Source organism: Macaca thibetana, chromosome 12, assembly GCF_024542745.1.
Source record: "Macaca thibetana thibetana isolate TM-01 chromosome 12, ASM2454274v1, whole genome shotgun sequence".
NCBI lineage: Eukaryota > Metazoa > Chordata > Mammalia > Primates > Cercopithecidae > Macaca > Macaca thibetana.
In genome coordinates this window covers 2,476,958-2,502,905 of record NC_065589.1, presented here as the reverse complement: position 1 = coordinate 2,502,905, position 25,948 = coordinate 2,476,958, and the positions used below count along the sequence as shown (strand labels likewise).

The 25,948-nt window shown below is 52.5% G+C and overlaps 1 protein-coding gene across 48 annotated transcripts in view; it reads right to left on the bottom strand.

Moving 5' to 3' along the window:
• COPS9 (COP9 signalosome subunit 9) overlaps positions 1 to 25,948 on the bottom strand; it is a 394,021-nt gene that overhangs the window by 10,914 nt on the left and 357,159 nt on the right. The window contains exon 1 of one of the 48 annotated variants that reach the window (XM_050751532.1): positions 8,736 to 8,740. The exons of 45 other annotated variants lie outside the window; for them this stretch is intronic. The gene's annotated coding sequence lies outside the window, so the exon portion shown is untranslated. Of the gene's footprint in view, positions 1 to 2,226; positions 2,231 to 3,376; positions 3,382 to 8,735; positions 8,741 to 25,948 lie in introns of those variants that run through there. 2 more of the 48 variants (XM_050751528.1, XM_050751503.1) reach the window with 2 other exon arrangements.

The window sequence follows — 25,948 nt, the reverse complement described above, 5'->3', positions numbered from 1 at the left end:
CATGCCCCCATCCAAATGATTAAGGACTTATTTTTTCCCGCACAATGCCATACATTTAACCAAAGATACCCAAAGGTTAATTTAATTCAGATTGTAAGGCAGCCACCCACGGATTTGATTTTGGGTTTCCTTTTCAGAAATCTGGAGCCTGTGGCTATAGGAGGCAATGGATTCTTACAGGGCAGTTGTATTGGGGGCCCCCAAGAGCACCCAGGTCAATGATTCACTAGGAAGATGCCCTAGGAGGACTCACGCCGTTCCCCAGCACCACGCTGTGTCGACACATGTGAAATCTCCCCACGAGGGGAGCCCTTCAGAACCTCAGTGCCCAGGGCTGGTCGTGCAGCCCCCTCTGCCTGGCGCGTGTGCAGATCTCCGACCCCCAGGAGGAAGCAGGTGCTCAGCATAACCGATTGTTTGCACATAGGGCTTAGGGGCAGTGGCCCCTCTGAAATCTGGGTGCTGAGGCGAGCACCCAGGCCTGCCTGTCGCCCTTCCCTGCACAGCACAGAAGCTCTCTGGTTCCTTATCTGCACCCTGAGCTGGGAATTTAAGCTCTGAGCTCATCATTTTCTTTTCCCAGATTCGACAGCACACTTTTCCAGCCACCAACCAAGCCCACGGTCCTTACTTCCACGGTGGCATCAGCTGCTTGGTCACCCAGAGTCCTGCCCCCTATCGGTCTGTTTTGCACTGGGTGGGCAGCAGTTCCGTGGGAAATGGAGCCACTGAAGTCTTCGATCTACTCAAGTCAGAGATCCAATTCCAGATTCCACCCTGAGCATTCCCATCCCTGGGCCCCTCTCCCAGCACCAATACTGTGTCCAGCCGGGTTACGGGGAGTGTGGCCAGACACGGAGTGAGCTTGCTACAGGAATGGACCTTCCACGACTGTGGGCGGCGCCGAGGAAGGGAGGGTCTGGGAGGGCGAGCCAGGAAACAGTCTGGGAGGCTCTGTCTGAAAATGCACAGCCCAGTATCGGCGGTGGGCCCAGGACCTCCGTGTCCAGCAGGGAAGGTGGGAGCCAGATGCAGAGGGCAGGACGTGAGGGTGAGCCGGGCCCCGCTGCAGCCTCTGACCGTGATGGGGCTGCCAGAGAGCCCATCATCCTTCTGTTAATAACCACATGTCTGAAGATGATGTGAAAATATGCCTACGACGTTAGGAAAGATGATATGATAGCATGTACCGTATCTTTATAATGACTGAATAAAAGACTATATGTGGAAAAAGTCTGGAAGTAGTAAGCAGTGATGGTGTTGGACGGTGGACCTATGGGCATATATATGTGGTTTTTCTTCATTCTGGGTATATGTATGTTCCTTAATTTATTATTTTTATGTAAGGAAAAAATATCTTAAAAAGAAACCACCCAGTACCACCAATAGCTGTGGGCTGCTGATCACTCGGGCCGTCCTGGTCCATCTTGCCACTCCCACTGCCCCACCGCCACGCACTGTCTCGCTTCCCGGGTCCTGCAGGAACGCTCTCTTGAGAAGACGCTTCCTGGGTCCTGCAGGGCCACTGTCCCCCGTTGGCCTGGACACAGCCTTTCCTGGCTCTACCCGGAGATCCCCGGCTCCCCTGCACCCTGGAGGGCGTCACCCTGGCCACTCACCCATCATTCCTTTCTCACCTGCTCTCTTGCAGCCCACCCGGAATGGCCTCTGTAGGGGTTTACACACCAAGGCGTGTATTGTTCTTGTTCAGTGACAGCCCCTAGAGCAATGGTTCTCAAACTGTAAGAATCCCCCAGGGGTCCTGTTAAAATGCAGGTTTAATTCAACAGGTGGAGGGCCTTGGACTCTGTATCCCTAACCAGCTCCCAAGAGCTGAGGATACTACTGGTCCCCCAGCACACTTTGGGCAGCGAGGCACGGGCAGCGGTTCTCAGCCTGAGGGGGTGAGTCCCTGGGGGCCTGACATCAGATTCCTGTAGTGCTTGTTAAAATGCAGGTCTCTTTCTGGCCCCTCCCACTCAGAGTTCTGATTCAAGTGCTTCGGGGAGCTGAGAATCTGCATTTCCAACACGTCTCTAGGTGGTGCTGGGCAGGTCCAGGGCCACCATCTCAAGCAGTGGCTCTTAACCCTGGCGGCACATTGGGACCACCTGGGAGCTTTTGAATAGTCGGGATTTCCAGCCTCCTAACGTGAGATTCTGATTTAATGGGTCCAGGTCTCCGTAGTTTTGAAATTTCTCCAGGTGACTCTGCAGGGTCCCTGCTCCCCGGCCCCAGCTCCTGCCCCTGCTCTGCACAGTCCCCACCCATCGAAGATGCATCGGAGGCCTCTGGAAGTCTCGTCTGCCTGGGGCAAGAACATGCTCACACGCACAAGACGGTCTTGGGGGACACTGGTGGGTCCTAAGACAACCAGGCAGAGCTGGGCTGCGGGTGCCTCTGGCAGTGCAGAGATCGGGCGGTCTCTGGTGCCCCCTGCTGTCCAGCTTGGGAACACCAAGCCTGGGCTATTGCAGGTGTCACTGAGCCAGGGTTGCCCAGGCCTGTGCCCAGCCCACCTGTTTCCTGGAGGAACAGGCCAAGCACAGACTCTTGTTCATGATTTAAAGTCCTAAAGACACAGTTCACCTGGACATGGGCTCCGGACGGCTGTGCCTCCTCCGTGTTCCTCCCTGTCCCCTTGTCTGGGTCTTCACTGAATGCCACAGACTGGGCATTTATAAAGGACAGGGGTTTGTTCAGCTCACGCTTCCGGAGGCTGGAGAGTCCAAGCCTGGGCAGCCACCTCGCGGGAGGGCCTCGTGCTGCTCCACAGCATGGCTGGGAATCAGAGGGGCCCTGCGGCGAGAGGAAGCTGAGCTTGCCTTTATAACAGCCGTGCTCCCGAGAGGGTCAACCCGCTCCCGACAGGAAGCACCAGCCCCTCTTCACGGACAGACCCGTCTCAAAGGCCCCATCACGACACTGCCATCATGGTGACCAGACTTGGGCCGTGTTCTGGAGCAGACAGACTATGTTCAAACCAACCTCCCCTCGGCTGCCAGGGAAGCTTCTGGAAAGTCCACGCTGCTCCCACATGTGGCCTCAGAGCCCAGGCTCCTGCTGGTGACTCGCTTCCCAGGTCCTCTCTCGCCAGCCCGCCATCAGGGCCCTAGGAACGTGCCCCCTGCTTCGGCACTGGGGCTCTGCTCGCTGCCTGGAGCCTGTCCACGGCTCCCAGAGCCCAGGACCCTCAGACAGCCTCCTCGGCAGCCCACCCCAGCCCCCATCCCTCTGTCCTGTGTCCTCATTGTCCTCAATCCCAGCAGGTGACACAGCCTCCTCGCAGCCCATCCCAGCCCCTGTCACCCTGTCCTGTGTCCTTGGCATCCTCGGTCTCAGTGGGGGACGTGGCCTCCTCCTCAAGCCCACCCAGCCCCCCCATCCCCCAGCTGGTGTCCTTGGTGTCCTCGATCTCAGCAAAGATGTGGCCTCCTGCCTGGCTGTGTCCTGCCTGCCTCCTCTCTGAGCCTATGTTAGTGCCTAGTCCAGGTCCACCCAACCAGTCAGTGTCAGAGTCCACCGTGCCTGCAGGCCGGCCACCCTGCTGTCCTCACTGAGCCACAGGGAACATGGCCCTCCCCACCCTCACTGCCCACTTGCTTCTCAGCTGCTGTCTTCTGCCCCCTCCATAAACCCGAGGACCGAGCCCAAATACCCAAGGAGTGAGGATAACGGCGCCCTCTGACAGTCACCTACGTGAGTTCCCAACCCCACCGGTGCCGATTGTCCTTGTTATTTTAATAAAATAACTAAATGTCTAGAATTCTAATGAACATGAAAAGAAAGAGCTTTTTGGATTAAAACTAAGTTGACTTGGAGAGGCCTACTTACGGTGAAAGTCACTAAAAACTGTCCAATTAGATGTGAGTGTGAGGGCTTTAAAAAATGAGAACCAAAGTAGTGAAAATCCAGCCAGACCTGACTTCAGATTGCAGATCACGGACATCCGAAGGCTTCATTCTCAGGAACCCAAGCTGGGAATGAGGAGGAGGCATGGCGGAGGTGCACTCCAGGGGCGCTGTTCTTACCAGATTCTGCACGGCTGGGCCTCCTGGGGTACCATGCAGGGCAGGAGATGGTCAGAGAAAAGCCCCCCACCGTGTCACAAGACTGTCCTGTAAAGATGGCAGATTTGAAAGCTAAATTGTTTAAGGCCCATTTGGTTCTTCTTTTTAAAAAAGATATAATTCCTTCCTTTAACCAACTCAGAATTCCTGACTAGGCTCCAGTTCAGGGCCTGAGGGGCTTCTTCTGAAACAAAGGGGAACCTGGCCTGGGGTCAAGTGGGGCTGGGGTTGTGGGGGTCCTTTGGGACCCTAGTTGTCCTGAAAAAAATATGGGATGCCATGTTAGATGCAAATTTCAAATAATCAATGAATACTTTTTAAAGTATAAGTGTGTCCCAAATATCGCCAGGGACATATTTATACTGGTAAGTATCCTTGTTTAACTGAAATTCCAATTTTACCTGTTTGTCTGTCTGTCTTTCTTTCTTTCTTTCTTTTTTTTTTTTTTTTTTTTTTTTTTTTTGCCATATCTGGCAACCCTGTGCAGGACAGAAGCATGTGGACCCTCCTGGCCTCTGGCTCCGTGCCCAGGTCTGGCCAAAAGCCAAGGCTTTGAGCACAGGCTGGCAGGGAGAAGGGGCTCCAGGCTCCTGACCACCCACATGGCCCCAGCCCTGGGGGCAAGGCAGGCAGCTCCCCATGCCCACGAGGGTCTTTTCTGAGATGCTTCCTCCTGGAACTTAGGGTCATGGTCATTACACAATGTGAGCAGATGGGCTGCAGCCCTGAACCTCCCTGTCAGCTGAGGGACTCATGGTCCAGGGACTCATGGCTGTCTGGAACTCGCCTGGGCCGGGCTCATCACAGAGAGAAGCTGATAGAGCCAGAGAGGCAGGCAGGGCAGAGCCTCCTTCTCTCAAGCTTGGAGCCAGGGATGGGGACACAGGGCAGAGGGAGCCTCCCATGACTCAGGGAGAGAAGCACCAGCCCTCCAGGTGGGCTGTAACAAGTGCCTGAATCCCATGACAGGACCCACCCTCCACGTGCCATGACACGGCACCTGAGGGCCTGGCGCTTCTCAGTGGAAACATCACCTGAGAGGCAGCCGGGGCCCCAGTGCCTTGAAGCAGGAAGGATCTTCATGGGCACCAGGCTGGGCTGGGGTGGCCTGGCCTGACTGCGTGGGAGGAAGGGGACCCGGGAAAGGGAAGGGCCCACGGCCCCCACAGTCTTGGAGCAACAGAAGGCGGGAGGTGTGCGCTCATCTTCCTCTTTCCAGAGGACCCAGAGCCTCCAACAGCCACACCCGAACACTGCATCAACATTTAGCCAGTGTTGTCTTATCCTGAAGAATGTGTGTGTGCGTGTGTGTGTGTGTGCATGTCCACGTGTGGTTTGGTGTGTGTATGTCTGTGCATGCGTGTGTGCATGTGTATTTGTGTTTGTGTGCTTGGATGCATGTGTGGAATGTGTGGGTGTGGCATGTGCATGGGTGTATGTCTGTGTATTGTGTGTGTGTGTGTGGGCCTGCGTGAGTGGGCTGTGTGCTGTGTGGGTGGGGTGTGGGGTGTGTACTTGTATGTGTGCATGTCTGTGTATTGTGTGTGTGGAGGGCTGCATGTGTGTGCTGTGTGCTCTGTGGGTGGAGTGTAGGTTCTGTGTGGTGGGGGTGTGTGTGGGGTGTGTGTGCACTGTGTCTGTGTGCGTGTGTGTGGTGTGTGCTATGCAGATGGGTGTGGGATGTGGGGGGGTGGGGTATGTGTGTGTACTGTGTTTGTGTGCATGTGTGTGGTGCGTGCTATGTTTGTGTGTGTCTGTGTGCATGCATGTGGTGTGTGCTATGTGTGTGGGGTGTGTGTGTGCATGTGTGTGGCATGTGTGGGGTGTGTGGCATGTGTATGTGTGTGGTGTGTACATGTGTGTGGCATGTGTATGTGTATGGTGTGTACACGTGTGTGGCATGTGCATGCATGTGGGGTGTGTGTGGCATGTGTATTGTGTGGCATGTGCATGTGTGTGGTGTGTGCTATGTGTGTGGGGTGTGTGCGTGCATGTGTGTGGCGTGTGTGGGGTGTGTGTCCGTGTGCATGTGTGTGATGTATGCATGTATGTGGGGGTGTACAGCATGTGTGTGGTGTGTGCATGTGTGTGTCTGTGTGCATGTGTGTGGTGTATGCATGTGTGTGTCTGTGTGCATGTGTGTGGTGTATGCTATGTATGTGGGATGTGTCCGTGTGCATGTGTATGGGACGTGTGGCATGTGCATGTGTGTGGTGTGTGCATGTATGTGTCCGTGTGCATGTGTGTGGTGTGTGCATGTATGTGGGGGTGTGTGGCATGTGCATATGTGTGTCCGTGTGCATGTGTGTGGTGTGTGCATGTATGTGGGGGTGTGTGGCATGTGCATATGTGTGTCCGTGTGCATGTGTGTGGCATGTGTGGTTTGTTGCATGAGCATGTGCTCTATCTGGGAAGTGACTCAGGCAGTGGGAATGCAGTACTGGGAGCAAGACGGCAGAGAAGGAGAAACAGGGCGAGTCGCAGTCTTGGTGCTGCTGTGGGCAGCAGGAGCATGTCCCGGGGCTTCTGATCGTCAGCCTAGAAGGAGGCATGTGTATCCACTCCACTGTCTCCCATCTCCATTGGCTGGGGGTTGCCCCGTGGGATAAACTGCCCCACTTCAGGTTTGGGGTGCTCACTGGGCTCCTGCAGGCTTCCAGAGCAGTGATCTCATAGAAGTCAGGGAGGAAGCAGGAAGTAGGAGCAGGGGCTGCAGGTGAGGTGAGGACTGTGCTACAGGGCAGGTGAGGCCTGGGCGGAGTGTGTTGCTGCAGCTGAGGCTGGAGTCAGAAGGACCATGAGGAGTGAGGTGGACGAGGAGTTACCCCTATTCGTGCATCCCTCAGTCTTCCTGACATACAGGTCTCTGGGGACACACGGGCCAGCTCCAAGGGGGACCCAGAGCCAAGCCAAAGATAGAACACAAGAGATCTGCCTGCCAGAAGGCACAGCGTGACCCTCGGAAGGCCATGAGTTACCTCCGTGTTTGATCAAATAGGCAGATACTTGCTTTAGGTGACCCGTCCCTGGAGGGTGATCTCTTCCCACCACAGCATCATCTCTTGGTGAGAAAAGTCTGCACCATTCCAGCTCATGTCCCCAGCAGCTGCTCTGTGCCACACCCCTTCAAAGACTGTCCCCTGAGGTCCTCGGCTCCCAGAAGGGTCAGCGCTGTTCTTATCGTCCGCATCTCCCTGGAGAGGAAACAGGCTCTGCAAGGGAAGGCACCTGCCCAGAGTGCACAGCAAAGGCTGGAGAGGGATAATGAGCCCAGTCTCAGGGCGGCCCCAGCAGGTAAGGGTCAGATCACCCTCCCTGGCTCTTCCAAGACACTCCAGGTGTGCCCCTCTGTTACCTGTACAGAGGCCCACTGAGAAGGCCTGGGCGGGGCCCGAGCTTCTGCACAGGTGCCCTGGTCCTCCGAGAGTCCTGGGACTGAGGGTCGCTGATGTCTCCAGAGGCCTCCCGGATGGAACTGTGCGGCCTGTGCTGTAAGGCCAACCCTGCGAGTGCTGCTGCTTCCTCACTGGGTGCAGGGGTCTGGGGCTCCATTCGTCCAGGTGTCTGTCCATAAGAATGCCCAGGGGGCTCTCTAAGTCATGGTTCTCGAAGATGAACAGTAGCAAGACAACTGCAGCAGCTTATCAGGGGTACTTGATTCTAAATTGCTCACACTCTGGGTCCTTGACCACGGGGCCAGGATGCCTGCTTCCAGGAAGAGGAGAAGGCAGAGGAGCCCGTAAGGACTCGGTTGGAAGGGAAGGGAGGTGCTCTCGTCCCAGCTGCTTGCCTCCTTCACAGCTGGCCAAGCACAAGGCCGAGGCTCATGGGCAGCCCTTGGGGTGAGACCATCCACCCTGGACATTTAGCAAATGGGCATTTGGGTTCTCCAAAAAAGAAGAAATTCTTACCGCACAACCCATATGCATTTGTCCAAGACAAACTTTTCTCCCTGAGTTAGTTTACCACCTGGAAAAAGATTCCCGAGGAACACAGGTGAGGAAGGGCTAGTTCCAGACCCAGCCCGGAAGGACACCATCATCCCTGTCACTGGACACGTGTCCCCTGCCCATCCCCACAGTCGCCCTGTGTGCCCACTGGCTCTTGCCATCCCCTCCTGAACCTGCCGATATGGGTCTCAGTCCAGGGCAGGATGCTTGGAGACACAGGAAACCAGGGTGTACAGGGGAGGTGGCCCCCGCCTGGTGACAGACATCTCGACCTTTGGAGAGAGCTCAGTGGACTCGCAGTCAGCGGACACCTGGGCCGATTGAGACCTCCTCCCCTCCCTGTCTCCCCTGGGAGACTCTTGGTAAGGTCTTTCCAGGTTCTGATTATCTGGGCTTTCAGGAAACAGAAAGTCCGGAACAGGGACGGAAGTGCACCAGCACACCAGAACCAGGAGGGGGCAGCCCTGGGCAGGCAGCCTCTGCCCAAGGCCACAGATCCCAGTGGGTGGGCGGGTGAGGTGGGGAGGCGGGGCTGCGGCAAGCTCCCTGGGGCACTTGTGGTGCTGCGCTGCCTGCAGGTAAGGGGTGGGGGTCCAGGCGTCCCTATCCAGGTCTGTTGCCCAGCTCCTGGGGCCGTGCACTGACTGGTCCCACCTTGCAGATGAGAATGGAGGCTCAGAGGGGTGAAAACCTGATGGACGAGAGCTCTGGAGGTCCCCCCCATCCCCAGCTAGGTCCCTCCTCTGGGAGAGGCACTCTCCAACTTTGACCCCAGCCCCTCAAACCCAGCCCTCCCAGGCCATTTTCCCACTGGGGTAACTCAGCCAGACCCAAAGAAGTGCTCTAAACCATTTCCAGTTCAGGATCTTGGAGTGCCCTGATTTCTTGTGAGATCTCAGGCCAGCTCCTGGGGTCTGGCAAGCAGGTGACAAATGGCCAGGCTCACTCCACCCAGGCTGCATCACTCCTGCCCACCCAGAGCCCACATCCTGGCAAACCGCATCTGTCTCCCCCTCTGGCCAGATCCTTCCCAGCTACTGCCACTTCAGTTCCTGAGCTGTGCTTAGGCCACAAGTGTCTCATGTGAGAGCATCTTGGCTTCTGGCTCTGCCTCTTACTAGCTGTGGGACCCTGGGCAAGTTACTTAACACTTCTGTGCCTCAGTTTCCCCGTCTGTTAAATGTTGGTGACTCTGGGTTGTGAAGGAAGCTGAAGAGGAGGGGTCCCTGGCACACAGGAAGCCCTCAACAAAGATTAGCCTTGTTGTTGTCAGAGCTCACCATCTGCAGCTCATATCACCACCTCCCAGGCAGTGACACACGAGGCCCTGCAGTGGCCAATGGAGATTGGGACTCAGGGGTTCTTCCCAGCCCTGTGATGCTTCTGAGAGGAATCACTGCCACCTCTCAGAGGCCTGGGATACTTCCATGGGTCACAGCTCAGGGCCTGCCCCTAGCTGGGGTGGGTAGAAGGACTTGTGCTCTGGTGGGGAGGGGTGTGAGCCTCGAGGAGGGGGGGCTCAGAAGGATCCTTGCAGGGAGAATTGCAACGGTTCTTCCACCCCACCAAGAAGACGCGTGAGAGGCATCAGGCAGATGTGCAGGGAGGTAGGGGCTGAGCCTCCTAGGCTGGCTCACACCCCAGGCTTGGAAGGGATCCCCGCCGGTGAGTCTGGCCCCGGCTGTGACAGGCTGTGTGACTGGGCAGGACACTCACCATCTCTGTACTTCAGCTTCTGTATCTGAGAAGAGTAAAATGATAGGATTGTGTCCAGGAAGCTCCTGGCATGTGGCATCAGCTCTCAGTGATATCCACAAGGTTCAAGGTACAAGTCTGCATTTAGGGAGGACGGGGGAAACACGGTGGCAGGATCGGGGTTAGAAAGCACTGGCGTTAGACAGCATCAGCTGAGACAGCATTGGGGTTAGACAGGCGTTCTGTTCATGAAACAAAACAGGAGGCCACAATGAAAGCTGCATTCTGAAACAAGGAACATTACTGGCAATTGAAAATGCAATAATCTAAATTTTAAAAGTTAGCAGAAAGGTAAGAAGATAAAAGTTTCTTGTAAAATAGAACAAAAAGACAAAAATATGGAAAATTGCTGAGACAAGTAGAAACATTAGAGGCTCAACTCAGCAGAACCAATGTCCACAGCAATCATGGAAATACAGCAAGACTCCTCCCGGTGAAGGAGAAGAGCATCTCTGATGACCAGACTCACTCTCTGCCCTTTTCCTCTCTTCCTTTTTCTCTTGTTCTGTCTCTGAAGTCAGAACCCTCACTCTGGGAGAGGCCAGCAGAGGAAAAAACCCACAAGAAGGCACAGCTTTGGACATTTCAGGACACTGGAAACCAAATAAAACTTACAGGTGTCCAACCTGCAAGGACAGTTCGCATAAAAAGGGCAGGAACTCAAAAGGCATCGGATCCCTTTATGGTCACACTGGAAGTTGGAACATATGGCAAGATGTCCTGAGTCGAGTACTTCAGGAAAAATCTAGAATATCACACCTAAAAAGTGGATTGAAAAGGGTATTTTCAGACCTACCAGGACTCAACATTTTATTTCCCATGTTCTCTTTCTTAAGACTCTACTAGAACTGTATTTGGGTGACATAGTGTACAGAGAAACTATGGGATACAGAAAACAGTTTGCACAACTTAGAAGAGAAGTGAAGGAAGTCTCTCAGACTGGCAGGTGCAACTCAGGTCCAGAAAATCAAGACTCCAGAGGAGGGGGCAAAGGTCCAAAGAAGGAAACTGCCAGAAGAAAAGGAAAATGGAAACAATGGATTGTCTGGTGTATTTCAGCATTTGAAAATGTATTGCTGGCATTTGAGACTTGTGTTAGAACATTTGGAATATAAATAGACACATCGAAAGCTAACTTTTTGTTTTTAAATAAAAGCAAGGCAATAACTAACTCCAGGAAAATAAAAATGTGCAGAGAAAGAAATACCATTGGAATGCACTACCTAGCTCAGTGTTACATTTTACTTACATGATCATGATCCCATGAGGCATGAATATTGATTTAACCCAAACCATGATATGGCTATATTGGGAAGAAGAGGAAAGGAAAATTAGTGTGAGACAGCAACAATTCAACAGATAAGGTCTAAGATGACAAAGAGAGAGCGGTACATTATTTACCTGTTTCAGAGTAACAAATTACTCCCAAAATACATTGGCTCAAGGTAACAGACCCCAAATCACAAATGCTTATTATTTCATGAGTGGGTCAGGAATCCAGGCACAGGACCGCTGGGTCTTCTGACTTGGTGCAAGTTATCGACTGGAGACAGTCACCTGAAGGCCCAACTGGGGAAAAATCCACTTCACTCACACGCCTGTTACCAGGATTTAGATCCCTAATGCCTGGTGGCCTCCTTGCCACATGGTCTCTCCATAGGGAAGCCCCTGTGGGGTCCACTACCTCTCCAGAGTGAGGGTTCTGACTTCAGACAGAGACAAGAGAGGGAGAGCAAGATGGAAGTATTTTTGTAACCCATTACATTTGCCATACTCCACACAATTGAGCCATCATGAGGCCCTGCCCTCACTCAAGGGGAGAGAATTACACAAGGGTGTGAACACCAGGAGCCAGAGGTCAGTGGGGACCATTGCAGAGGCTCCCTTCACTGGAGATGTGTGTTCGTCAGGGTTTTCCAGAGAAACAGAACCAACAGAATATCAATAGGATATGTGTGTGTGTGGAGAGAGAGAGACTTATTTAAGGAACTAATCCATGCAATCATGGAGGCTGGCAAACTCAAAGTCCATAGAGCAGCAGCAGACTGGAGACCCAGAGATGAGTTGATGTTGCCATCTTGGGTCTAAAGACTGTTTGGAGGCAGAATTCCTTCTCTGGGGAAATTCAGTCTTTTCTCTGAAAGCCTTCAAGTAATTGGATGAGGGCCACTCCCATTATAAAGAGAGATCTGTTTTAATCAGTCAACTGATGTAAATGTTAATCTCTTTTCTTCTTTTTTTTTTTTTTTTAAGACAGAATCTTGCTATGTCGCCCAGGCTGGAGTGCAGTGGTGTGATCTCAGCTCGCTGCAACCTCTGACTCCCTGATTCAAGAGATTCTCCTGCCTCAGCCTCCTGAGTAGCTGGGATTATAGGCATGTGCCACCACGCCCAGTTAATTTTTGTATTTTTAGTAGAGATGGAGTTTGACCATGTTGGCCAGGCTGGTTTCCATCTCCTGACCTCATGATCTGACCACCTCAGCCTCCCAAAGTGCTGGGATTACAAGCGTGAGCCACCACACCTGGCCAATCTCATTTTTAAAATGCCTTTGCATTGACATCTAGACTGGGGTTTGGCCAAACAACTGGGTACCACAGACTTGCCCAGTTGACACATAAAATTAATGCCAGTAAAGCTGCTCTTTGGAAATACTGCATGTAGGTGAAGACTAGGAGAACAGCTGGCAGAGGTGGGAGTGGGTGCTTCCCGGAGGTGGGTGGGCATTGTGGAGGGTGGGACCGCAACACAGATCCCGTGCTGTAGGTGCAGAGGGCTGGGGGCTGAGTGGGCACAGATGAGCCGGTGAGGCCCTGGGCTCAGGAAGTGCAGGGTGAGGCTGAGATTCCTCTGTACGCCCAGCCCCTACTGGATGTGATGCCCCAGATACCAGCAGGAGGAAAAGTGTTTGAACAGCGGGAGTCACTGTGTGGAAGGGGAGAAGGGGGTCCCATCCTGAGGGAAACCGGAAGACATGACCCAAAGCCACGGGCCAAGCCTGAGCCCACAGCAATGCGAACGGTGCAGTAACCACCGTCTAGGTTGCAGGGCAGCTGGGGAGGCCAGAGAACTTCCTCCTGTGCCAGGGAAGGGGTCTGGCCAGCAACAGACCCCATGGGATGGTGGCATCTCATCCCACAAATTCAAGCCGCCGGTGGTGTTTATGAGGCTTACAGGCAGGCCAGGGGCTCCAGAACCCTGCCATGCCAAGGCTCCTAATTGCAGGAGGGAGACCCAGGCTGGGCCAATTCTGTGCAGCCTGCAATAGATCCATTGTTCACCCCTATTCACAGCCACATAAAAGCCGAATTTATGGGAACCAGGGCTCAGTGTGTTTCTCAGCCTGGCTGAGGCATCCGGGCGGTGTGGCCCCGTCATGCTGCCGTTGGGGGCCCCCCGGGCTCTGCAGCCTTTGAGGGTCTCTGCTGGGAGTCGGGCACCAGCCCATCGCCCTCCTCCCTCTAACTTTTTGGCTCTCCCCTCCCTGATGTTGTTGGAAACGGGGAGATAAAAGAGCAGGTTGCCTGTTTCACTCCTGGCTGCTTGTCCTAGATTCGTTGATTCATCCCAGAAGCAGGTATTGTGAGCCCACAGGGTGGGGAGTCAGAGACGCTTGCTGGGCCAATAACCGCATCTCGGAATTAAAGGGATGGAGATGCCTTTGAAATGTGTGCTGAATCACTCTGGATGGCTGGGAGGCAGCTCTCCAGCCCACTGGCCTTGAAGGCAGAACCTTGACCCCTGCTCTGCTCCCAGGGAGATGCCAGCCACTCACCTCATAGCCAGGTCAAATGATTGTACACGCTGCAAAAGGAGATATATATATATAAATATATATATATATATATATTTTTTTTTTAAATGAAAAAAAGACAATTGCCTCTCATTTCCCCTCCAGGTCCCCTCTCTGAGCAAATGCTCGGTGCTAATGGCTCAATGTGGACAGATCCACAGATCCTGTCCCCTTCCCCCCTGGGCCGGGCTGAGCACTGCAGGCAGATCAGACCACACACATTCATCCACGGCTGCATTTTCTCATTCAAGGATACATTCTGGACATCTGCCAGGTCAATATCTATTAGACTCATCCACTCTTTCTTAGGAAAAAAATTGGGATGGGTTTGGTCATCATTGTGGACAGAGCTCCCGTGTGAGGCCCCAACAGACTGGATCAAACCAAAATGAAGGCACTCATGCTCAATGCCACATAATGAAACCGAAACTTTAAAGAAGCAGACAGGTCCCAAGCAGACCAGTACTTCCTGAAAACGGGAGAGTCCGGTCTACCTGAGTCAGCGTGATACGTACGTCTCCTCTGCTCTACCCGTTACACAAAAAGCCGTCGCCGTCTGCCTCTTGCTCTGATTCTTTGTTCCCACCTTACAAAACCTGCTGTTCTGCCATTGCCCCGTGGGAGCTCTCATTCTGTTTTGTAGAAGCAAGGCTGCCCCGATTCATGAACAGTGAATAAAAGCCAATTCGATCTATAAGCAGATGCGTTGTCATTTTGTCTTCTGACATTTCTGACAGCTGATAAACCTTAGTACAGGGTTTCTCGGCCTCAGCACTGTAGACACTTGGGGTGAAACAAGTCTCTGTGGTGGGGCCGTCCTGTGCCCTGCGGGGCGTTCGGCAGCATCTCCCATCTCCGCCCACGATGTTCAGGAGCACTCTCCAGTCTAGACAACCTAAACGGTCTCCAGACACCGTCGCAACCCCATGGGGCCCCGCTCAATTGTGTGCACACACCCACATGCATTGGGTGAATCTCTGTGATGCGTGCCCAGGTTACTTCCAGGACCTAGCAGCTCTAAGCGACGATGCTGGAAACATCTTGAAATATACCTGACATTCATGATTTGATTTTCATACAGTTGATCCCTCCCAGTGAACCTGCTGTGGAAAGGCAGACTTACCTTTTCACCATGCCTAAGCTGCAGGACTTGTGCAAAGCTGTCCCCGTGATCTGGAAAGCCCAGCAGTGTGTTCACAGTCACGTGGTTTGATAGATTTTTGCAAAACAAATCAAATAAAACCAAACCTTGATGTTTTCAGGCAGCCAGTTAAGCCCATTGTCTTTGCTCTGCTTGCCCTGGCATGGCTGTGTGGTGGGCTGGCTGTGTGGGGCTCTTTACTGAGGGTTTGGTGAAACATCTTTATGAGGTTTGCAACCACCTCTGGGCAGAGCCAAGCCACTGTAAGCTGTCCCAGGTCCCGCCTACCCTGCCGGTTGGCTGGGGACGGTGACATGAAGGAGCAGGCCTGAGGTCACATCACCAATGAAGGTGTTCCGCAGCTCACGGTACCAGAAGTGTGCGTGTAAGGAGGGCAGGCCGTGCACACAGGGAGCCGGAAGTGACTCCGGAAAAGGGTCTGCAGTGGAGGGAGGGTGCAGTTCGTATCAGTGCATTAGCGAAAGGCAGTCGTCTTCTGCCTCAGGCCAGTTGCACAATTAGAAACTCACCACACGCTTTTCCCCACCTTTTCAAAAAATGAGAAATGGGGAAAATAGAATCCCTGTGTTTGTAGAAGAGAAACCTGCAGCAACATGGCAAAGTTCAGGACACCTGAATGTGGGGTACGTGTCACACACGGCACCCCCCACAGTACCACATCCTGACACATCTTGGCCTGAATAGGTCTGGGGCTTCCAGACACAAGAGAAGCAAAGTTCCTAGAGTGATGTGAGGTCGCTGATCAGCCACATGAGGCATAGCCCATCAGAGAATCTCTGAGGCTTCTTGAAGAGGCATTCAGCCGAGCCCCGCACTTCTACCTCCGGGATATTCCCCAACCTGGTCGGCTCATGGCCCTCCTGCTGCCACCCCATCCCATGCCCACCCTGGGAACACCCCAGATCAATTTACCCATCAGCTGCTGAGTGACACTTAGATACTCCTGCCCTTCCCAAATCCCTGCGGGGCTTCTCATGGGGCTTCTGATGGCCCGGGACGAAACCCCAAACCTCAGCCCTGCCAGCCTCTAAGGCCTTCCTCGTCTTCCCTCGGTCCCTCAGCATCAGGGTCCCCAGGCTTTGTCCAGCAGTTCCCTCTGCCAGACACTCCTCTGCCTGCCCCTGCCTGATGCCTGCCTGCCCGATATCTCAGCGGAAGCATCAGAAACCTAGGGGTAATTTCATCAGATCTGCTGGCTCTGCTTGGTGTTTTACTTTTATTTATATTTATTATTAGTAGTAGTATTTTTAGATAGAGTCTCATTCTATTGCCCAGGCTGGAGTGCCGTGGTGCAGTCTTGACTCACTGCAACCTCTGCCTCGCAGGTTCAAGCGATTCTCCTGCCTCAGCCTCCCCAGCAGCTGGGGTTACAGGCATGCACCATCGCACCCAGTTGATTTTTGTATTTTTTAGTACAGATGGGATTTCGTCATATTGGACAGGCTGGTCTCGAACTCCTGACCTCAGGTGATCCACTTCCCTTGGCCTCCCAAAGTGCTGGGATTATAGGCGTGAGCCACCATGCCCAGCCTCTGCTTGCTTTTTGTCACTGGATTTTGTTTTGTTTTGTTTTTTTCTTCCCTTTTCCATAAATCTGAAGGCCACAGTAGTTGAAGATCACACCACTGGGCACTGAAACTCACCCTTCATTGGCCACTTTAGAAATAAATTTCATCGGGCACCATGGTAACGGTTGCTTCTGCTGTTTTTCAGGAACGTGGGCCAGCTCCTGTTCAGTTCAAGTCAGGTGAGACCACTGACCCTTCCACTGTGCAGACACCATGGACAGCTGCGCAGTGCAGTGTTCACCAAGGAGCCCTGCCTCCCACCCAGGCTCTGGCCACCTGCTGCACTGCCTCGTGGTCCTGTGCAGCCTTGTGGTCCTGTGTGGCCTCATGGCCCTCTACCACCTTGTGGTCCTTTGTGGCTTCATGGCCCTGTACCACCTTGTGGTCCTTTGTGGCTTCATGGCCCTGTACCACCTTGTGGTCCTGTGTGGCCTCGTGGTCCTGTGCAACCTCGTGGTCCTGTGTGGCCTCATGGCCCTGTACCACCTTGTGGTCCTGTGTGGCCTCATGGCCCTGTACCACCTTGTGGTCCTGTGTGGCCTCATGGTCCTGCATGGCCTTGTGGCCCTGTACCAGCTCGTGGTCCTGTGCAGCCTCGTGGTCCTATGCTGTCAGCTCACAGCTTGTCTCTAGTTCCCTATGTTCACATTTGTCCACCATCTGACCCCCAACTAGAGTGTCTGCTTCTGGAGCAGGACTGGGTCTGGCTTGTCCCTCACTGTGTCTCCATGTTTGACCTAGCACCCGGCTCACCCCAGAGACCAGGGGGCAGGGTGGAGTGAGTGGATGGATTGCAGCAGGGATGGTGGCCTGAGTGGACCCAGGGTGACAGGATGCAGGAGCAGCAGGCAACATTGGCATGGGCCTGGCAGGTGTGGTGAAGCATTGCTCTGGGGCATCCTTGGCCTTGCCACCTTGACATGGGCCTCTGGCCCCCATGGTGTGACGTCATCCCTGCGTGAGAGAGGAAGGTCGTGACCCAGGCACCACTGCCAGGCTTCTTAGGAGGCTGGACCCTCAGGCACCACGAGGACACGGGAGCTGCGACCCATGGGCCTTGTGGGAACTTGAGTGCCAGCTGTCTCTGCTGCCTATGTGCCCGTCAGAGGGAGGGGTCCCTTCACCCTTGCCCCCTGAAAACCACCTTACTGCTGCCAAGGAATGCATCTGAATTCATGTCCCAGGCTGCCACTGCAAAGGCCTGCAGGCTGGGGGGCTTAGACAACAGAATGACTCCCTCACAGTTCTGGAGGCTACAAGTCTGGGATCAAGGTGTGGGCAGGGCTGGCTCCTTCTGCGGCTGTGGGAAGGACCTGTCCCAGGTCCCTCTCCTTGGCTTATAGACGGCTGTCTTCTCCCTATGTCTCTTCACATCATCTTCCCTCAGGGCTTTTCTCGTGTCCAAAAAGGGGACATTTGGATTAGGGTTCACCCCAATGACCTCATCTTAACCTCATTACCTGTGTAAAGATCCCATCTCCAAACAAGGTCACTAGGTGAAGCGCTGGGGATTAGAACTTCAGCATGTGAATTTTGGGGACACAAGTCAGCCCAGAAAACAGCATCCACCCTGCCTTGGGAGATGCAGAGTAACAGGCTCCACGTCTGAAGGCCCGGTGCTTTATCTCCCTTGCCTCATGGGATTTGCCTCCTGTGATCACAGCCCCGAGATCCACGTCCTAATCTTTGGACTCTGTGAATGCCACTTTCGACGGCAAAGGGGACTTTGCAGATGTGATTGCACTAAGGATTTTGAGACGGGAGGTGACCCTGGATTACCTGGGTGGGCTCTGGATGCCATCATGGGTGTTCCCGTAGCAGAGAGCCAGAGGGAGAGCGTACACACAGGAGGCCACACGCTGCAGAGGCCAGAGTCGGGGCGATGCGGCCACAAGCCAATGACTGGCCACCTCCTGACCCTGGAGGAGCAGAAAGGATTCTCCCTGGAGCCTCTGGGGCGAGCGTGGCCCTGCAGGCACCTTACTCAGCCTGCTGGTCTGGAGGGCATGGGGAGGAGGACAAAGAGCGTGGGTAACTATTAGTAACGTTAGTGATAATATTGGCATTACTATTTTGGCATTATTATACGTATGTTGTGGGACAATGCAATTTTAAAATTATGTTAACGTTGTTAGGAACCAAGACTTTCCACAAAGGATGAAAGAGATGCTGGCATAGAAGGACATACATGACATCAACCATTTGAATTGGAAATACCAAGATGAACTCACGACTTAGCGGGGACAGGCAGTGTCTCAGGGCAGGTGGAGGGAGGCGGGCAGCAGCACCCGGAGTCCTCTGCCTGCGGCTCCTTCCCAGAAGGGCCTCCCAGCCAATATTCCCCGAGCACCTGCTCTGTGCCAGCCCTGGCTTCCGGAACCACTCTGGACTCACATGGAGGTGTCTGTGAATGGTGCTGCCCGTCTCTCAATGTCCCCAGGCTCCTGCTGGACCGATGGACCTCCTCCCACACTCCAGGGCCTCACCATGATGAGACCCAGCCGCCTCCTTCTCCAGCCACCTCCTCCCCTCCCTGCTCCCCTCCTGTGCTGGGCTGGTGCCTGCCTCAGCTCCAGAAGCGGCTGCTTCTCTCCCAAGAATCACCCTCTCCACCCTCCTGTCCATTCACACCACATCCATCGTTCCAGGCCCAGAGAAATCCTTCCTCTGCCAGGCATTCCTCACTTCCCCCTCCCTTGTCATCCCTTCCTTGAGGGTGTGCCCCCCAGTGGGTGGGGTAGGGGCTGGCACAGTTGTGGGAGGGCGTCTCAGTGAGGGAGCCAGACTTGTCTCTCGCCCGCATCCCCAGAGCCCCAGCATAGGGCTGTGCCACGCAGGGGTCGCCAGCCTTCTGTCGCATTCTAAATGGGACATCTGGGTAATGACCGTTTACTTCTCAGACACATCATTTTTGCCTCCCCTTGGGGGTGGGGAAAGGAAGTGCAGGTCACAGAAAATGACAAGGTTAGCAAGGAAGCAACAGAAAACCGCCAGGCACATTCCCGAGCCAGTACTCTGCAGGATGGACGGCTTTAACTCTTCATCTTGTTACTATTGTGAGGACAGAGTTTCCTGTGCCTTAGTGAAAGCCAGCACCTCTCTCTCTCACCTCCTCCCATCCCATATCCCCAGGGTAACTGGGGTGGGAAGCCAGTGTTCACAGATAAGGAAAGAAACGCTACTGCCTTCTGCACCACAGGCTCTCTCTATGCTCCTCTGGTCAGTAACGCCCATGCGGCCAAATGTTCGAGAAATGCTACATGCATGAGCTATGGCCATGCAGGCCAACCCAAGGGGCCATTTCTTAATCTTTGGAGGGAAAAGATGAACTCCTGGCAGCCATGCTGATGGGATGAGCACTTGGGCAGGCCTTTGAGAAGTAAAGGGAGAACACTTCGGTCATCACTAGCTGGTGTGTTCTCAGATGATGGACTCTTTCAGAGAAGGGGCTCACACAGGGCAAGGAAAAGAGAAGTCCTCGGTGGCCATGGCTGGAGAGCTCTTCTGCAGGGAATTGGCCTGCCCCCCACAGGCCTTGCCTGGGGTGCATACATACGTATATACATGTGCACAGTCACACACATGCAAGCAGAGATTTGTACAGGCACACATGCACATACCTACACACATACACATTCATGTGCCTGCATGCACACACACACATGCATACACACACACACAACCACACACATATACACATTTGCACACCTACACATTTGTGCACATGTGCACATTAGCACACACATGCATGTATGCATGCAGGCATACATACAACACACATGTAAACAAGCACACATACACACGCACACACATACATGCACCCAAATGCACACACATACACACATACGTATACACACATGCACACATAAACACACGACATGCATATGCCTGCACACATATACACACATGCACATGAACACACAATGCACACACATGCATGCATACAGATGCACACACATACACGCATACACATGTATACATATACATGCACAAACATGCACACAGATATACTTACACATGTACACACATATACATGCACACACATGCACACACATACACTTACACATGCACACGCATGCATGCATACACATGCACACATATACATGCATACACACATATACACATATATACACGCACACATATGCACACACATACATGCATACACGTGCACACACACATACACATACATGCATACACATGCACACACACACATACACACACATACATGCATACACATGCACACACACACACACATACACACACGCCCTCATCCCACATGTCCCTCAAGGTGAACTGACCATTTTCCTGCATCTGTTGATTCATTTATTGGGTGACTCTGAAAGGTTCATCCATCACCCACAATGTGCCTGGCCCTCTTTTTAAGCAAAGAACAAAACAAAGGCTCTGCTTTTCCATGCAGTGGGAGCCAGGCACAGTCTCGGCTACAGCCCCCAGTGTGAGCACAGCCCACTCCGGCCTGCAGGACCTCCCCAGCACAGGGCTGGGCACAGGGCACACAGCAGGGTGGCTCACTCCGCTCTGGTTTCATGAACAGACAAATTACCTAGGGTTCCCTGGACAGAGGAAGAAGTGAGTTGTGGGTCAAAGATGGAGTCAAGTTTAAAGAAAGAAAGAAAAAATCTGCAGTCTTTGAGCCTGTGCATACCCACAGTACCACCCCCCGCACCCTCACTAGTGCAGACACTCAGCTGACTCGGTGCTTGGGTCCTGGTCCAGGGTCAGGAGCCCAGGGATCAGGGAACAGGGGTCAGAGGACACAGGAACAAAAGTGGTCCAGGGTCAGGAGCCCAGGGATCAGGGAACAGGGGTCAGAGGACACAGGAACAAAAGTGGTCCAGGGTCAGGAGCCCAGGGGTCAGGGAACAGGGGTCAGAGGACACAGGAACAAAGGTGGTCCAGGGTCAGGAGCCCAGGAGTCAGGGAACAGGGGTCAGAGGACACAGGAACAAAGGTGGTCCAGGGTCAGGAGCCCAGGGGTCAGGGAACAGGGGTCAGGGGACACAGGAACAAAGGTGGTCCAGGGTCAGGAGCCCAGGGGTCAGGGAACAGGGGTCAGAGGACACAGGAACAAAGGTGGTCCAGGGTCAGGAGCCCAGGAGTCAGGGAACAGGGGTCAGGGGACACAGGAACAAAGGTGGGAGGCCCTACGGGGACAGGGATCCCTTGGCCGGCAGGGAAGGGTGGGTGTGATCCCCCTGTGTGGGGCAGCACCTGCAGGCCTGCAGCACGTTTACTGACAGTCCTTTTCACTTTCGGAGGTGTGGGGACAGGTGATCAGTTAAAGGTGTCCCTAGCGGGTGGGATGTGGAATTTAGGCCTGTTGGCTGGAGGAGAGGCCGGGAAGCTCAACACAGCCACCGCCATCTGTCCCTTCACTCCCCTTCCTCAGTGCAGAGTTCCAGACTCCATCGTCCTGGCAAGCAGGCTCCAGTTTCTGAAAGGATCCGTCAGGCCCCAAGTGGGCAGGCATGGGGACGTTCTGCCTTTTGGACAAGCTCTGCCGGTGGGCGTGTCAGCCAGGGGCCCGCGTGTCTGTCTTCTCTCTCCTGCTGTCACAGAAATGCAGGGAGATTAGAGAGATCTTCGGGGAGGCAGTGCTTTGTTTCCTTTAGTCTCAAGTGGCCAGTGGTTAAAGATGTGATTACAAGGTTGTTTATTAAGTTGAGATTTATTTTACCACTTTATTAAGTCAACATGATTGAGTCCATTGAGAATTTGATTTTCAGGGCTGGTGCAGAAGCTTGTTTATACAAGACAATCACGAAAAAATGAATCAGTGGTTAATATATTTTAACTTAGCTTTGGTTAAAAGATTAAAGACACCACTATGATCAAATTACTTTCTCGTTGCTGGCTTGGTTTTTGCTGGTAGTTCCTTGAATCATGCCACATTATTTCAAATACTGGTGCCTCAATTGGATTATTAAAAGAAAACTATGCTATTAATTGGATTGTGCAGGAAATAATAAGCCCTCTTGGACTTAGCAAAGGGTGGCTGCCAGGGCCCTTTTTCCTGTGCAGAGAACAGACTGGCTGCTTGATCCAAGGTTGAATTTGTGGAGACCTCTGTGTGTTTTCTAGGAGCCAGGCTGCCATGGAATAGATGTCTATTTCAGAGAACAAACTTTCATGATAGGATGATAAGCGCTGCTCCCCTAACACAGGCATTGACCATTTCAGTCTTTACCTACCAATCTCCTTGCATCTTAAATATATTTCTTCCATCCCTTCCTGTGATGTCCTCTTGTAGGAGAGTCTGTTCTGTAGGACGCATCAGCTGACCAAGCTTTGGCTGAGGTTCCAGCGCTGTGGGAGACTACTGGGGACTGAGTCCCTGGCTCTGCTGCACCCTGGACTTAATTGAGTTGGGCTGTGCCCTTAAGAGCCCCCGTGGGAGACAAGAGGGGTCAGCTTTCCATGCTGTAAACAAATGACTACAAACATGGCACGTATAATACCACCACTAAGTAAACATTCAAAGCATGGCTTAGCAAGGTCCTCTGCTGAGGGTCTCACAGGATGCAATCCGGGGTCACCTGGGCTGTGTTCTCATCTGCAGGCTCAACTCAGGAAGGACATGCTTCCAACTCCTGCAGGTTGTCGGCAGGATTCACTTCCTTTGCCTTGCAGACTTCATGGCATCTGCTCTTTTAAAGCCACTGGAGAATCTCTCACTCTGCTAAGACTCTGGAGTCTTACATAACACAGTTGCAGAGTGACGCCCATCACCCATGTCATATTGTGTGACCTAGAAGCAAGTCTCAAGAGGAGCAGATTACACAAGGTGTCACTCACTGGGGGTCACTTTAGGCTGTGTGACATGCGGTGATTAAAATAAAGGGGCATTTTTAACCAGGAAGGACAGGCAGGATTTGACACCAGCCATGTGAAAGGTGGCTGGGAGGTGGAGAGAGAGGGGTCTGGAGGGCAGTGGCGAGCAGAACTGAAAGCTCAAGGTAGAGGAATTTTGATGTCATGTTCTATACAGTGGGAGACAATCATTGTTTCTGAAGTTGCGTTTTTTCTTTGAATATTGATATGTAGGTAGGTGGAAAATGGGATTGGGCTGACCCCTTGACTTTCCTCAGCTTATAGAACCTCCAAAGAGTGGTCCCCACCCCTGCCCCACCTCCAGTCAGGCCTGTGCAGTGTCCTGACACCCACTGGGCAGTTCTCACCAGTGTCCTGGCCTGGTCACCTCCTTGGGTAATCACGCTGTGGCAGTGCACATGGCTTCAAAGTTTCCAGGTGGTCCAAACCTTAGGGAGAATAAACTGAGCAGGCTGTGGCAGCTGCACGTCCTAGCCCTTCTGGCATAGACCCTTCTCATTTGCCCAAGTGAGGCTTCTGTCACAGAATTTCAAGCATCCCTGCTGTGGAAGTGTTTAGGTGAATGGGGCTTCCAGAAATTCCCATCATACCACGGTCAGCTGCCTTGGACTCCTGGCTCCCCCTGGGCTGGCCTCACCTGCAAGGACAACTTCTGTTAACCAAAGCATTCTGTGGTACGAGGCCATGCTGGGAGGAGAGCTCTGGAATTTTCACACTTCTCCCCTGGGTGCCCCGTGGAAGAACAGGCATTCTTCCTGATTCTGAACTCATCTTTGGCACACGTGTTTGTCCTGTCCTGGCTAGCACCATGTAAACTAGTGCTTGCCAAGAGGGAGAGAATACCTGCCAAATGAGATGTTCGGGGGGACTGAGATGATTTCAGCACTTAGTTTTCAAGCATTCTTAAAATAACAGAGGTCTGAGAAACAACAACAAAGTAATCTTCTAGTTCTTAGTTTATTCAAATAAGTTGCTGTATTCGTCCATTTTCATGCTGCTGATAAAGACATATCCAAGATTGGGTAATTTATAAGGAAAAAGAAGTTTACTGAACTCACAGTTCCACGTGGCTGGGGAGGCCTCACAATCATGGCAGAAGGTGAAAGGCATGTTTTACATGATGGCAGGCAAGAGAGAATGAGAGACAAGTGAAAGAGGAAACCTGTTATAAAAACATCAGGTCTCGGCCGGGCGCGGTGGCTCAAGCCTGTAATCCCAGCACTCTGGGAGGCCGAGGCGGGCGGATCACGAGGTCAGGAGATCGAGACCATCCTGGCTAACACGGTGAAACCCCGTCTCTACTAAAAAAAAAATACAAAAAACTAGCCGGGCAAGGTGGCAGGCGCCTGTAGTCCCAGCTATTCGGGAGGCTGAGGCAGGAGAACGGCGTAAACCCGGGAGGCAGAGCTTGCAGTGAGCTGAGATCCGGCCACTGCACTCCAGCCCGGGCGACAGAGCGAGACTCCGTCTCAAAAAAAAAAAAAAAAACATCAGGTCTCTTGAGACTTATTCACTTCCATGAGGACAGTATGGGGGAAACTGCCCCCATGATTCAAGTATGTCCCACCAGGTCCCCCCACCACACATGGGAATTACAGGAGCTATAATCAAGATGAGATTTGGGATGACATTTGGGTGGGGACACAGCCAAACCATATCAGTTGCCTACCTGGAATATTCAGAAGGCCCAGAATAACTGCAAATATTTCCTTCCCCAACTTGGTGTGTGGGGTTTTCCCCCAAGATGGAAATACTGTTACTATTCAGCGATTATAAATGTAATACATGTTTGAAGTTAAATATTCAAACTTTACAGAGGTGCATAACATAAAAAAGAAAGTCCTTCACAATTTCCACTCTCATCTAGTTAATCACTATTACAATTATCAACATGTTCTTTTGTGCTTGTAGAATTTATTTTATGTACCTGAAACCTGCTTTCTGTATTTGCTCTCTAACCTGTCTAATTTACTTAGTATACCTTGGATATCTTCATATGTGTAGAGATAGCATTTTAGGGGTTGTTTGGGCCTCAGCTAAACTTGGAGTTGAAATAAATTTAGGAAAGTGGATTTTTAACCTGATTGAGTAAATTTTTTCCTTTAGATTTGTTTTCCCTCTTACTAATGTTCAGGTTTAGAGAGAGAGAGTACAGTTTTACTAAAAATGCATCACAAGTGAGCCAGAAAAATTTCTGATATATTAAACTTTTCTGATTAAAATTAAAACACTAATAGAAACTAATATAATAATAAATGGGTCTCTTCCCACGCTTCACTTGCCACCTCCGTTTCTGACCTAACACTTTAGGAGCTTTAAAGGAAGAGACAGTGGGATAAAGGGTGGGCTCTGCTTCAGGCTCACACACGGGGAGGCACGTTGGTGTTCTGCCTCCTGTCTGCTCAGGGCCCCGGGACAGACTGGGGCTGCTGCAGATGCAGACACCTCGAGCTTTCGGCAGGATGCCCTGCCTTCATGAGGCCTCCCTAGGATGGGGCCGTGGGAACCCATGCATGGAGTCCAGCAGATGTTGAAATAAAGACAGCCTTGAGCCTCATTCATGCTGACAGGAAGGTCAATATAAATAAACCCATTTCATCCTTTCTTAACAGTTGTATAATATCCCCCTGTGTCAAGGTACGTCTTTAGGGATGGCCAAGAAGCATTAATTCCAACATCATTTTAAGCTTTTCTTTCAAAACTGAATAACTAAATTCTGATAAACTGATTAACCCTATGTGCCAAATGACCTCTGCATCTTTGTCATAAGTCAGTTGATCATATATATGTGGGTTTAT